Source organism: Amblyraja radiata, chromosome 6 (assembly GCF_010909765.2).
Source record: "Amblyraja radiata isolate CabotCenter1 chromosome 6, sAmbRad1.1.pri, whole genome shotgun sequence".
NCBI classification, from domain to species: Eukaryota; Metazoa; Chordata; class Chondrichthyes; order Rajiformes; family Rajidae; genus Amblyraja; species Amblyraja radiata.
The window spans coordinates 54,150,722-54,166,491 of NC_045961.1; the positions used below are offsets into that span (position 1 = coordinate 54,150,722).

A 15,770-nucleotide genomic window follows, 5' to 3' on the forward strand; every position below is an offset into this window, starting at 1 on the left:
TGTACTACTGTACATCACAAAACCCCAAACTAGTATACCAAACATATTAAACCTAATCGAGGAGTTTGGATCTTTCTCAGGATACAGAATAAATTGGAATAAAAGCGAAATTATGTCGATAAAACCGAAAGACTCAGCACACCTCTCAAAATTCCCTTTTAAAATAGCCACAGAAAAATTTAAATATTTGGGAATCGAAATCACTAGAAAATATCAAGCTATGTATAAAGCTAATTATAGTCCCCTACTTAAGAAATTAAATACTTTAATTAAATTCTGGAAAACGCTTCCGATGTCTTTAATAGGCCGAATAAATGCGATAAAAATGATCTTTTTACCACAAATTCTATACCTATTTCAATCAATCCTATATATCTACCAAAAAAGTTTTTTTTTAAACTGGACTCAGACATTACAAATTTTATATGGGACTATAAATCCCACAGAATACAAAGAACTCACTTGAGCAAACCTAAAGAATTGGGTGGTTTAGCACTTCCTAACTTTATGTACTACTAGACCAAGGGCAGACCCGTTGGGTCTGCTACCCCAACGCAGCCGTTCCCTACCCGTAGCCCCCACGGGAGACGTGGTCCTCCAACTCAAGCGGCTCAGGAATCAGCAGTTCGGCTGTTTTTAAATGGCGTCTTTGAGGCGAGATGCGGGCGCCAGCAGCCGTTATGGTCGCTGGCCAGCAGGAGGCGACAAAATGAGTGAGTGGGGGGGGGGGGGGGGGGGGGGGGGGGGGGGGGGGGGGGTGGGGGGGGGTGGGGGGGGGGGGGAGAGAAGGTTTTAATAAAAAATGTGGACATAAACATAACGAAATCTAATGAGGAGTGGATAGTTGGAATGGAAAGTGAAATGTGTACCGAAATGGCTGCTTCTATGGGTGAGAAGCCAGTTTATTTTTGAAATATTGGGGGGTGGGGGGGGGGGGGGGGAGAAGGATTTGATTAAAAACGTGTACTTAAACACGACGAAATGTAATGAGGAGCGGATACTTAGAAAGAAAACCGAAATCTCTACCGAAATGGAAAAGATCTCGGAGATTGAGCGTCTGGATTCGGCGTGGCAATGAATCAAAGGAAGAAATGCAGCCGGCAGCCGTACATGTAAGTGGATCCATTCCGATTGGACATCTGCGAGCATCGGCCATTCCGATTGGACATCTGCGAGTATTGGGCATTGTGACATCACACGATGGAACGAATCAAAAGGCAGAAAGGCAGCCAGACGGCAGGCGGCAGGCACAGAGTTTTAATAGTATATAGATTACTGGGCAGTAAATATCAAAAATATGATTCACCTGCTGAACAATTCTGCCCAGCAGGTGGATTGGATTATAATGGAGAGAAAGGACTGCTCCCCTTGTAATATTGGAGCGATCCTCCTCTCACCAATGAACTTGAACAACACAAATTATAATAAAAATCCAATTATACACAGTACAATTAGAACCTGGAAACAAATAAAACATAACCTAAAATTAAGAAATCTATCTCAGTTATCTCCTATAGATAATAATCCGTTGTTTAAACCCTCTATTATAGATAAATCTTTTACACAATGGGACAGAATAGGAATTAAAACGCTCGGAGATTTGTACGAAAATGGAAAATTATTATCATTCCAACAATTACAAATAAAATATAATCTGAGAAATAACCATTACTTTAAATATCTTCAATAATCTGACTACCTGAAAAAATATACACAAGATTATTATAATATGCCACCAGATTTACTGGACGAAGCAATGAAGAGAAAGGCTGAATCAGCAAACTTAATATCATACTTGTATAACATTATTTTAAATATAGAAATACCATCAACCGACGGTATTAGAAGAGACTGGGAACAAGAACTAGCTATGAAAATTTCAAAAGAGAGGTGGGATAAACATTTACAATATGTGCATAAATGCTCGATTAACGTTAGACACACTAATACAATTCAAAATCTTACGCAGATTATACTATTCAAAAAACAAAATAAGTAAACTTTTTCCTAACGTCTCACCTATTTGTGATAAATGCCGATCTCAAGAAGCTACCATAGCGCACTCATTTGTTTTTTGTATAAAAATTCAAAAATTCTGGACTGAAATTTTTGAAATCTTCACAAAATTATTCAAAATAAAACTGATACCAAAACCTGAATGGATTATCTTTGGTACAATGGAAGGTAGCCCTGAACTAAATGTGTTTCAAAAGAATCTATTTAATTATGGGCTAATAATGGGGAAAAAAGCTTATATTTAAATTCTGGAAGAATGCTCCTATACCAACATTAAATATGTGGATTTCAAATATGTTTGAAACATTACACCTGGAAGATATGAGACTCCTCCTTGCAGGCAAATCAGACCACTTCCAAAAGACGTGGTCTGCATTTATCGACTTACAACAAGAATAAGGTGCATCCGTACTTCAAAAAAGAAATGGTGTCAAGATCTGGTAAGGGGGGAGGAAAAATATGAAGTTGGTATATCCCTTTTGCGCGGTTTTTATAATAGAGCTTTGGGTTTTTTTTTTTTCCTTTTTCCTCCTTTCTTTTCTAGGGTCTATTTCTTAATTCTTTTCTCTAACCAATGGGCCTCTTTTTTTTTTTTCTCATTGTTCACTCTTTTACACGAACACAACTTTCTTTCTCTCACTTTCTCTACTTTCTTTATCTATATTTTTCCTTAAAGCTTAAAGAATGAAGGGGTACAATAAATGTAATAAGATATATCTGGCTTGTACTATTGTAATTTACTGTACTTCTAATAAATAAAAATATTTAAAAAAAGAAAAATCTTGACCAGTCTTCCAGAGCTTACCGCGTTTCCCGAGTACCTGCCGTTAGCTTAAGAAGCCGCTAAGAAACGTCCCGAGCTCCGACGTACCCGCTCCGTACATTCTAGGTGCTTACCACGAGTTTGATTTTTTTTTTAACTCGGGAGAGCTCTTGAATTAACTCGTACTGTGGGACAGGCCCTTAATTCTTGGAATTTTGAAATGTATTGGTTTTATTTAGATTTTAGAAATTCGGATTGTTAATGTTTATCATCGCAAAGAATTTGAGCATAAGAGCAAGGAGGTTCTACTGCAGTTGTACAGGGTCTTGGTGAGACCACACCTGGAGTATTGCGTACAGTTTTGGTCTCCTAATCTGAGGAAAGACATTCTTGCCATAGAGGGATTATAGAGAAGGTTCACCAGACAGATTCCTGGGATGGCAGGACTTTCATATGAAGAAAGACTGGATAGACTCGGCTTGTACTCGCTAGAATTTAGAAGATTGAGGGGGGATCTTATAGAAACTTACAAAATTCTTAAGTGGTTGGACAGGCTAGATGCAGGAAGATTGTTCCCGATGTTGGGGAAGTCCAGAACAAGGGGTCACAGTTTAAGGATAAGTGGGAAGTATTTTAGGACCGAGATGAGAAAAACATTTTTTACACAGAGAGTGGTGAATCTGTGGAATTCTCTGCCACAGAAGGTAGTTGAGGCCAGTTCATTGGCTATATTTAAGAGGGAGTTAGATGTGGCCCTTGTGGCTAAAGGGATCAGGGGGTATGGAGAGAAGGCAGGTACAGGATACTGAGTTGGATGATCATATTGAATGGCGGTGCAGGCTCGAAGGGCCGAATGGCCTACTCCTGCACCTATTTTATATGTTTCTATGAATAATACTGTATTTCCTGATATTGTTGTGTTCTGAGTTGTTATATTCAGCAGTTAGCATCAACACTAGATGGCAGTGGTGCTTTGGATTCTGTTCCATGATTTTTGTTGTCTTGTTACCTATAAATGAATAAGTACATAGAACACAAAACAGTGCAGCACAGGAACAGGCCCTTTGAACTAATCTCCTCTTCCTGCATCTGATCCACATCCCTCCATTCCCTGAATATCCACGTACCTATCCAAAAATCTGTTAAATGCCACTATTGTATCTGCCTCCTCCACCACTCCTGGCAGTGTGTTCCAGGCACCCACTAACAGCTGTGAATAAAAACGTCCCGCACTTCTCCTTTCAACTTAGCCCCTCTCACCTGAAAGCTACGCCCTCTAGTATTTGACATTTTAACACACACTCCAAAGGCAAACAGGTGTGTGGCTTATTTGGCTTTGTTAAAGTTGTAAATCATCCCTAGTGTGTAGGATAATGCTAGTGTATGGGGTGATCGCTGGTCAACATGGACTCTGTGGTCCAAAGGCCCTGTGTCCACGCTAAGTCTCTAAACTTAACTAAACTAAAAAATTGCCCCTCGGGTTCCTATTAAATCTTCACCCCCCCTCCCCCCACCCTCACCTTAATCCTGTGTCCTTTGGTTCTCGATTTACCCCACTCTGGGCAAGTGACCGTGTGTTTACCCCATCTATTCCTCACATTTCCAGTTTAATACAGGTTAGGTACCCAACAGTCGCAGAGTTGCCTGTCTACGCTCTAGAACTGTGCTGACAGGAGATTGAAATTGAGGTTTATGAATTAATAAATGAACTAATGTGTTTATATGTGGCAATTAATTCAACTGAATAAATAAGGAAAGCTGGAGGTCAGGCTGACAAACGACGTGAAGGTAAAACATGGTTACTGTTTTTCAAGGGAGTTGAGAGGAGATCGTTTTTCTTAAGAAAACATTGAACCCGTGGGACTGCCTTTTTGCTTGTGTGATGAAACAACGGCTGACAGAGTGGCGCAGAGGTAGAGTTGCTGCCTTACAGCACAGGAGACCCATGTGGGATCCTCACTACAGGTGCTGTCTGAACAGTTTGTACGTTCTCCCTGTGACCGCCTGGGTCTTCTCCAGGTGCTCCGGTTTCCTCCCACACTCCAAAGACGTGCGGGTTTCTGGATTAATTGGCTTCAGTAAAAATGTAAATTGTCCCTAGTGATTAGAATAGTGCTATTGTGTGGGGTGATTGCTGATCGGCACTGTCACCCCTTCGTCCATTTTATTTGTCACATCCTCAAAAAATTTCCTGACGATTAGTCAAGCATGATTTCCCTTTCATAAATCCATGTTGACTTGGACTAATCCTTTTACTGCTATCCAAATGCCCCATTATTACCTCTTTAATAATTGACTCCAGCATCTTTCCCACCACCGAAGTCAGGCTAACTGGTCTGTAATTCCCCATTTTCTCTCTCGCTCCTTTCTTGAAAAGTGCGATAACATTAGCTATCCTCCAATCCACAGGAACCGATCCTGAATCTATTGAACATTGGAAAATGATCACCAATGCGTCCACTATATGACAATAAAGGCTATCTAATCTAATCTAATATTTCTAGAGCCACTTCCCCGAGGACCCTGGGATGCAGACCATCAGGCCCAGGGGATTTATCATCCTTCAGTCCCATTAGCCTACCCAATACTATTTCGCGCCTAATGAAAATTTTTTTCAGTTCCTCCACCCCCTTAGATCCTCTGTCCTCCAGTACATCTGGGAGATTGTTTGTGTCTTACTTAGTGAAGGTTCATTCTACAGCAAGACAATGATCCCAAACATACTGCTAAAGCAACAAAGGCGTTTTTCAAAAAAATGGTCAATTCTTGAGTGGCCTAGTCAATCACCCGATCTGAACCCAATTGAGCATGCCTTTTATGTGCTGAAGAGAAAACTGAAGGGGACTAGCCCCCAAAACAAGCATAAGCTAAAGATGGCTGCAATACAGGCCTGGCAGAGCATCAACAGAGAAGACGCCCAGCAACTGGTGATGTCCATGAATCGCAGACTTCAAGCAGTCATTGCATGCAAAGGATATGCAACAAAATACTAAATATGACAACTTTCATTTACACGACATTGCTGTGTCCTAAACATTACGAATTTCTACATGGTGAAACCAAAATGTATAAAAATGGTCTTTATGAAAATCTGACAATGTGCACTTAACCACATGTGGGTTTTTTTCTATTACAAATCTCAAATTGTGGAGTTCTCGATTCTCCGACTCTGAGCAAGAGACAATGTGTATCGACCCTACCTATTCCTACACCTCCATAAGATCACTCCTCATGCTCCTTCACTCCAAAGAATAAAGTCCCAGCCTGCCCGACCTCTCCTTATAGCTCAGGCCGTTTAGTCGTGGCAACCTCCTCGTAGATCTTCTCTGCCCCCTTTCTAGCTTGACAACATCTTTCCTATTCCATGGTGACCAAAACTGAACACCATGTGACCTGCAGAAGCTGTTTGAATTGCTGAGTTCCTCCAGCAGTTTGTTTTCTTTGCACAGGGATTAATATTACCAGACCATAATGACCCTGTGTTGTAATTAATGCTGGTACATAATATCCAATGCACAGACTTTCTTATTAACCTGTTGGACCCGTTTTAACATGCGCCTGATTCCAGGTCATGATAACTTCAGCAGTGATAACTCAGGTGCCTGCTGTCTCAGAAGCAATTGCTGTAATGTGCTAAAAGATAATTTTTGCTAAATGACAATTAATATCCATTAGGGATAGCATCACCACACTATGAATTTGGAAGTAGAAACCTGACCTGCTGAGTTACTCTCGAACTTTGTGTCTTTAATTAATTTGTAATTTGCCTGCCATAATTCAGAACTATCTAGTTGACAGGTTGACAACCGTTTCCTGGTTGCATATCCGTTTTGGGTTTGTGTGTCAAACCATGAACAAGGTCACAGCATGCTCTGTATATCAGCTTGACAGTGCAAAATAGTGGATGGAGAATTCATTCTGGGAATGACCTATAAATGTTTCCGCAGGATGGATGTTAATGAACTCTGTGTTCCGTATGTTAATGCTGGTCATTGACTTCTCACAAAAGCCTGCATGAAAACTCATTGCGATGATACATTTACATTGTGTTTTAATGTCATCTAAGTGCATAGGGGTGATGTTAAACTTAAATGCCCCACTTTCTTCCTCAACGGCCTTAGACATAAGCAGATTGTGGACCTAACAGTAGTTGATTATCAGGGCTAGTTTTTCTGTAATATAGATGAGACAACTGCAGGTGCTGGTTTAAATCGAAGGTAGACACAAGATGCTGGAGTAACTCGGCGGGACAGGCAGCATCTCTGGAGAGACGGTAATTGGTGACGTTTCAGGTCGAGACCCTTCTTCAGATTCTGAAGAATCTGAGTCTTAAGAAGGGTCTCGACATGAAACGTCACTCATTCCTTCTCTCCAGAGATGTTGCCTGTCCCGCTGAGTTACTCCAGCACTTTGTGTCTACCTACTGACAACTATCTACATTTGTCGACATAAGGAACTGCAGATTCTGAATTCTTGAGCAAAGCACAAAGTGCTGGAAGAACTCAGCAGGTCAGGTTGGCAATGTTAGGTGACATTTCGGGTTGGGGCCCTTCTTCCGACTGAATTTGAAACGTTGCCTGTCCATTCCCTACACAGATGCTGCCTGAACCGCTGAGTTCTTCCAGCATTGTATTTTATCAACGTTTGTCACTGTTTCACTTGAAGGTGAGAGGAACTTTAGGATCCTCTAGAGAAGACTGTTGTACATTTTATTGGAGACAGAGGAACTGCATATGCTAGATACTGGAGCAAAACACAAAGTGCTGGAGATTCAGAGGATCAGGCAGCATCTGGAGAGGGAATGGACAGGTGACGTTTCGGATTCAGTCTAAAGAATGGTCCCAACCTGAGACTTCAGACTGATTGCAGTGTAAGGGAGAGAGCTGGAAAAGAGAGGTGAGGACAGGACCAAGCCTGGCGAGTGATAGGTGGAGACAAGTGATGTGGGGTTGATTGGCAGATGGATGGGGTAAGTGACAAAGGCTGAAGGTGAAAAGGTGTTAGATAAGGGGGGAAGAGGCATAAAAGCCATTCAGCCGACCTTCACCGAATGTGTTATTTCACTTTTTTTTTCATAGGAATTGAGGGAAGTTGGGGAATTGAGATGAAAGTTAATACATTTCCAAGCTAATCTTGCTGTAAAATACCTTTTTACAGAGTGGCACAGTTGGTAGAGCTGCTGCCTCACAGCGCCTAGAGACCCGGATTTGATTCTGACCTCGAGTAGCTTGCACGTTTTAGCTGTGAGTGCGTGGGTTTCCTCCGGTGCTCTGTTTCCTCCCACATCTCAAAGACATATGGGTTTGTCGGTTAATTGGCCTCTGTAAATTGCCCCCAGTGTGCAGGGAGTGGATGAGAAAGTGGGATAACATTGTGTACGGGTGATAGATGGTCGGCGTGGACCATATGGCCTGTTTCCATGCTGTATCTCAAAACTAAATCTCTAAATTATTTTCCTAAACCTTAAAAATATTACAATTTATTGTTAGAATTGTAAGCAGTTAGTTTTAATAACTGATTAACCGTATACTGTTTAGCAAATTCATTGGTCCATAAAGCTAAGTTTATAATCCTTCCAATAAATATTTCAAAATATATTGGATTTTAAAATGTTAGAATATCGTATAATTTTAATCGTAATACATATGTGCATTCCAATTTTTTTTTAAATTTCTGAAATGCTGAATAGATTAGTTAAAAATTGTGCTTTTTTTCCCTTCATGTTTGCTGTCTTTGAGAATGAGTTGATGTGCATGCTTGCCATACATCGAGAAATTCTCACAAAAAAAGTGCTGGAGTAACTCAACGCGTTATGCAGCATCTCCCACCGGATCAACTACAAAATCCTGATCCTCACCTACAAAGCCCTCCACCATCTGCCCCCCCCCCCCTATCTCACTGACCTCCTCTCCCCCTACCAACCCTCACGGTCCCTCAGATCCACATCAGCCGGTCTCCTCTCCATCCACAAGTCCAACCTCCGCAGTTTTGGGGACAGAGCCTTCTCCAGGGCAGCTCCCAGGCTCTGGAACTCCCTCCCCCAACTGATCCGCAATTCTGTGTCCCTCACCATCTTCCAGTCCCGCCTCAAGACCCATCTCTTCACCTCTGCCTATCCTTAGCCCCACGTCCCCCTCCCTTTTCATCTGTGCATTCATTGCCTCATATTGTGTTTTGTATTGAATTCTGTCTTTACTTTGTGTACTAGTCATGTCTCTACTATTTATTTCATTCCCCTTACATGTTTTTCCTCTACCTGCTAAATTTTTGTAAGGTGTCCTTGAGACTCTTGAAAGGCGCCCATAAATAAAATTTATTATTATTATTATTATCTCTGGAAAACATTGATAGGTGATATTTCAGATCGGAACCCTTTATCGAACAGAAGTGTCCTGATCAAAAAACGTCACCTATCCATATTCTCCAGAGATGCTGCATGACCCGCTGAGTTACTCCGGCAGTTTGTGCCTTTTTTGTAAACCATCATCTGCAATTCCTTGTATTCACATCTAGACATTCTAATGTGTAGGAAAGAACTGCAAATGCTCGTTTAAATCAAAGGTAGACACAAAATGCTGGAGTAACTCAACGGGACAGGCAGCATCTCTGGAGAGAAGGAATGGGCGACGTTTCAGGCCGAGACGTTTCAGTCTGAAGAAGGGTCTTGACACGAAACGTCGCTCATTCCTTCTCTCCAGAGATGCTGCCTCGCCCGCTGAGTTACTCCAGCATTTTGTGTCTACCTTAGGCATTCTAATGTCTGCTGTAAGCCAGCGTTTTTTTTAGTATTCGTGTTGGTTTATTATTGTTACATGTACTGAGATACAGTGAGAAGCTTTTGCTATCTAATCATATTAGATAATACAGTACATGAATACAATCGGCCAAACTCGAGTACAATGTAGAACGGAGAAAAAAATATCAGAGTGCAGAATAGGGTGGCTTAGTGGCGCAGCGGTAGAGTCGCTGCCTTACAGCACCTGAGACTCAAGTTGGATCCTGATTACGGGTGCTGTCTTTTTGGAGTTTATACATTCTCCCTGTGACTGCGTGGGTGTTTTCCAGGTGCTCTGGTTTCCACTCACACTCCAATGACGTGCAGGTTTGTAGGTGAATTGACTTTTGTAAATTGTCGGTAGTGTGTAGGACAGTGCTAATGTATGGGGATCGCTGGTTGGTGTGGACTCGGTGGGCCAAAGGGCCTGTTTCCACGCTGTATCGTCCCGCACTTTTCCTTTAAACTTTGCCCCTCTCACCTCAAAGCTACACCCTCTAGTCTTTGATATTTTAACACACACTCCAAAGGCGTACAGGCGTGTGGCTTATTTGGCTCTGGTAAAATTGTAAATCATCCCTAGTGTGTAGGATAATGCTTGTGTATGGGGGTGACAGGGCTGCCAACATTGGGTGAGAGTTGGGAGTGAGAAATTGCGAGAGACCAAGCCCGAAGGAGCGTAGCGACCGAAGGGGGGATGAGAGGGGGGTGCCCCCTCCCACTGTACGGAGCTTTTGCATTTCCCAGCTTGAAATTGTGTAATCTGGTGCATACTGTAGCGAGTCTTTTAACTTACACTTGAATGCAATATTTATGCTTTAAATTGGATTAGCTATGAATAAGGTTGCGCTAAATTACATTCCTAATTACATTCCACAGTAGAGGCAGACTCTGATCAACAGGTGCAGAACATGAATGATCTTTGTGTATTCATGTATGGAAATCAGATTATAATCAAGCACTTGGCCCATGTTGACCAACCTAGGTCTCACTGCACACCTGGTACTACTCCTGACCCTGACTCCAGTTGCATCCCTTCTCTCATTCCTGACCCTGAGTCCAGCCTTGCACCTGGTCCCCTATTCTACCCTGATCATAGCTGCTTACCTGCTTAGGTTCCCAGTGCTGAACACTCCCATTGTCCCAGCTTTTACTGCACACCTAGTACTATTCCAGACCTTGACTCTGGATGCACACTTGGCCTTGCTCCTAGCCCCTCTGCACTGACAATATATCTGGCCCACACATAATGCCCCATATCTGACCCCCTGGACTTAACCTATTACGTTGAAGTTCACATGTGCTTATCTAATGCGGAAATCTTTCATGGGGCACTTCACAGACCAAATTTTGGATAACAAAATTTGCGACACCCATTGGCTTCCTTGTTATCTAACATGCTAGTTACTTTGTCAAGGAATTAATTAATTGGTTGAACACGATTTCTCATCCATAAAATTATACTCTCTCAGTTGTATAAGTATTCTGTTACTATTTCCTTCATTTTCCGAACAAACTGTCCTGAAGTCATTTTCACCCCCAATATTGGATAGGTATATGGACGGGAATTGGAATGGAGGGTTATGGTCTGAGTGCAGGTAGATGGGACTAGGGGAAAATAAGTGTTCGGCACGGAGTTGAAGGGCCGAGATGGCCTGTTTTCCGTGCTGTAATTGTTATATGGTTATATGGTTATATTTTCAGTATTTTGCTGTCTTCCTCTCAGCTGGGACTTTTCTGAAATGCAAATTCCAATAACTATATATTTAAGCAATATTATTCTATTAAATGTGACCTTGAGCGTCCATAATATTTCCTGTGGTATTCATAACACAACAATGATAAAAATATCTTTGTTTTGATTGCACCTACCAAAATGCATACATTATTATATTACAGTTAATAAGTACCGAGGGCAAAATTTTGTTCCAATGCTTCCCATTCCCAATTACTTTTACATTGAAGTGATTGAAATCCAAGTGAGTTTAAATGGCATCAGAAAAATAAAACCTCCGGAATGGATGATATTCATTACGTGGTTGGTTGGAGTCAGTATCAACACAATTACTATATTAAACTTTGAATCTTCAGATGTCCTGGTTCAAGCTAAAACTAAAGACAAATAATAACCTCCTCACACATTCCCCTGCAATTATCTCTGTCACTCCTTTAAAATATTCCCCTTCTTTGAACAAGCTCTTAATCATTGCATCTGAATCGGTTTCCATTTGATTACACTCCTTGAGGATGTTCATCTATGTGTTCAATTAATAAAACAACGAGATTGGGGACATTTCTATTCAATTGTCAAAATAATTAGGGCGGGGGGGGGGGTTTAGAAACAGTCAGTGAGGTAAACAAACATAATAGTTGAGTGGCAAATGACAATAGTGCTACCTTTCCAATATTTAACTGAAGGAAATAATGACTTATTGGGGCTGTATGTTGTGACAGACAGCCTAACACCTTGCATGTCATTTTAATATTACACTTATCCCATACCCCTGGATATTTCAGATTAAAAATTTAGGTTTTGTCAACCTAATGTCAGGCTAATTACAATTCAATCACATTAGCCCACTACGAAGCGCTGAGCATTGGGATCCAGACATTACAGACAACTGGTCTCAGTTCCCCGCTCACATCTGGCAGTGCTCTCTGCCTGAACCAGGGGCCAGGGAGCGTTTTTGAAAGTGGGGGGGGCTGAGCGATCACTGATCACTCGCCTTGGGGGTATCTGGCAAGGGAGTGGAACAACTGAGTGGGGGGAGGGGGTGTTCCCCCTCTCACGGTAGGGACCTATTGAAAAATGATGTATTAAAATCATGTTTTAGTGCATTGTAGATATGATTTCAATGTTTTTTGTTTGAAGTATTTTTAAGAGATAACTTTTTAAGGGGTGACTTTGCCACACAAAGGGTGGTGGGTGTATGGAACAAGCTGCCAGAGGAGATAGTTGAGGCAGGGACTATGGATCAAAAGCAGGTAGTGTAGCTGGGACATGTTGGCGGGTGTGGGCAAGTTGCGCCAAAGGGCCTGTTTTCACACTGTATCACTCTATGACTACATTATACCTTCACCAGGCATGAATGCTTCAAAATCAAGTGGTCGAGTTTTATTGCCATATACTCAAGCATTGAAACATAGAAAATAGGTGCAGGAATAGGCCATTCGACCCTTTGAGCCAGCACTGCCATTCAATATGATCATGGCTGTTCATCTAAAATCAGTACCTCTTTCCTGTTTTTTCCCCATATCCCTTGATTTCACGAGACCCAAGAGCTAAATGTAACTCACTTGAAAATTGGCTTCCACTGCCTTCTGTGGCAGAGAATCCCACAGATTCACAACTCTTTGGGTGAAGAATGTTTGTCCTCATCTCAGTCCTAACTGGCCTACCCTTTATTCTTAATCGGTGACCCCTGGTTCTGAAGTCCTCCAACATCGGGAACTTTTTTCCTGCAGTTACAGTCAGTGAAAATCTAGAGGGCAAGCAGGATACTTTCTCCAACCACCCCCATTTGAAGGCCACTATCTTCCACCGTTTCTACCCAGTGCTTGGTACCTACTTCCAGCAGCCACTGGTTGTCCTCCAGGATGCACCGAGCCGCAGCCTGAAGGGCCTGTCCCACTTAGATGATCTTTTGGACGACTACAAGCGACAGTGGCAACAATTTTTGCTGTCGGAGGTTGTCGTAGGTTGTCGCGAGGTGTCGGTGAATGCTAGTAAAACTAGTCCCTGACAATCGCCTAAAGAGTCGCCTCAGTGGGACAAGCCCATATGTGCGTGGGAATAGCGTAGATTAAGGGAGCCGCGACCAGCTGCGTCACACATTGTCCAGCCCACTCTCCAAGTCACTGATAGACACAAAAAGCTGGAGTAACAGCCAATTTCCTCTCTGTGTCTGTGGACCCGCTCCAAGCACCAGAGGTCCATTGATCTGTGGCGCTGCTCGATACGTGATTGGCTTTGTGGAGATCAGAGCCAGATGTCACTGTGTCCTGGCACGCGGCCCTACACAGCCCTGCTAGCCGGACAGGGTTCAGTTTAGAGATACAGCGCGGAAACAGGCCCTTCGGCCCACCGATTCCGCACCGACCAGCGATTCCCACACATTAACACTATCCTACACACACTTGGGACAATTTACACTTATACCAAGCCAATTAACCAGACCTTCAGTCTGAAGAAGAGTCTCGACCCGAAACGTCACCCATTTCTTCCCTCCAGAGATGCTGCCTGACCCACTGAGTTACTCCAGCACTTTGTGTTTATCAGTTTAAACCAGCATCTGCAGTTCCTTCCTACACGTGTACCTGTCCAAATGCCGTTTAAATGTCATTGTGGTAATTTCAAGTGTAGAACGAAGGCAAGAGTGTTTAGTTGTCGCGTGCAGCGACATCTGAACAATGTCATTCTCAGTTGTTGCACCCTTACAGGCCGGTTAAAGCAACAACACACAGATACATGTAAATAGATTGATTTTGTTTACTATTGCCACCTGTGGCGAGGTACAGGGAATAGCTTTTGTTGCGTGCTATCCGGTAAATGCAAGTAAGCCGCTCACAATGTACAGATAAAGGAGAACGGGCGCAACATATATAATCAATAATATAATCAATGGATTAATAATCAGTAATATTGGGTAATCATCCCGACATATCAGCGGAGGCCCAAGTATTAGCATTACAATTAATGCCCCGCAACGCCAGAGACCCGGGTTCGATCCTGGTCTTGGGTGCTGTCTGTGGGGAGTTTAGACATTCTCCCTGTGACTGCGTGGGTTTCCTCCGGGTGCTCCAGTTTCCTCCCACACCCCAAAGACGTGCGGGTTTGTAGGTTAATTGGCCCTCTGTAAATTGCCCCCGAGTGTGTAGGGAGTGGATGAGAAAGTGGGATTACATAGAACCAGTGTGAACGGGTGATCGATGGTCAGCACAGACTTGAGGGGCCGAAGGGCTGTTTCCACGCTGTATCTTTGAACTAATTATAATATGAACAATTCAAGACTTACTTATTGGATTTGAACATGCACAATATTATTCCAAGGTTGCAGCGTATTTGAATGACATTTACTGCATAATTCCCGAGGTTATTCTTTGTAAAGTGAAGGGCAAAGTTCATCTCTACAAGTTTCATTTTCTGAAGTTAATTTGTGGTTTATATTTACCATCTTGCCTTTGCTTATTTGTTCCCACGATACAGGAATCCAAGACTTCCATTTAAAGATGAACAAAATATCAATTTAAAGACAGATATCAACTAATTTCCCCGATTGAGTATGAATATCGATTTCTTTAACATCCCCTCTCTCTCCGACCCTCTCCCACCTGACTCCTACCTGGTACCAGCTGCAAAGTCATCTTGTTGGGTCTCATTGTGTGAAAAGGAACTGCAGATACTAGTTTAAACCGAAGAGAGACACGAAATGCTGGAGTAGGGACAGGACAATTTCTGAATGCTGGAATGCGGGACAGGCAGCATCTCTGGTAATGGGTGACGTTTAGGCTCGAGACCCTTCTAAAGGTTTTGGTTAGAGACTCTTAGAAGCGTCACGACCAGAAAAGTCACCCATTCCTTCTATCCAGAGATGCTGCCTGATCCATGCCGGTCACCAGGGTGAATTTGGCCCAGAGACTAACCGCAGCGGCGCAACCTCCGACCAACCTCCGATGGCCCAGGACTCTTGAACTGAGCCTGCTCCATGGCTGGAGCTGCAGCGATTGACTCGCCAGCCCGGCCGGCGAACACTCGCCAGCCCGGCGAACACTCGCCAGCCCAGCAAACACTCGCCAGCCCCGGCTCCCCGTCCGCATCTGTTCCTGCCCCTACTTCTGCTTCCGCATCCATCCCTCCCTCACCCCCGGCTTTCCAACACCCGCAGCCCATGCACTTGATATGAGTTTTGAAATTCTCGTTGATCACAGAATTTCTCACGACAGTGGTGAGAAATTTGTGATCAGCGTGAGAGCGTGAGAATTTGGCCAAATGCGTGATTCTCACGCTCAAAGCGTGAGAGTTGGCAGCCCTGGGGTGATCGCTGATCGACACAGACTCTGTGGGCCGAAGGACCTGTGTCCTCGCTATATCTCTAAACTTAACTAAACTGACACATTGCTCCTCGGGTTCCTATTAAATCTTATATCAGTGCCGAACATGATGCCAAGACTAACTCTCATCTGCCTACACATCATCCATATCCCTCCGTTCCCTGC

The 15,770-nt window shown here is 43.0% G+C and overlaps 2 protein-coding genes across 11 annotated transcripts in view; both read left to right on the forward strand.

Moving 5' to 3' along the window:
* fry (FRY microtubule binding protein) overlaps nucleotides 1-15,770 on the forward strand; it is a 433,098-nt gene that overhangs the window by 283,093 nt on the left and 134,235 nt on the right. The window lies entirely within an intron of this gene.
* Nucleotides 1-15,770, forward strand: part of b3glct (beta 3-glucosyltransferase) — a 90,939-nt gene that overhangs the window by 17,683 nt on the left and 57,486 nt on the right. The window lies entirely within an intron of this gene.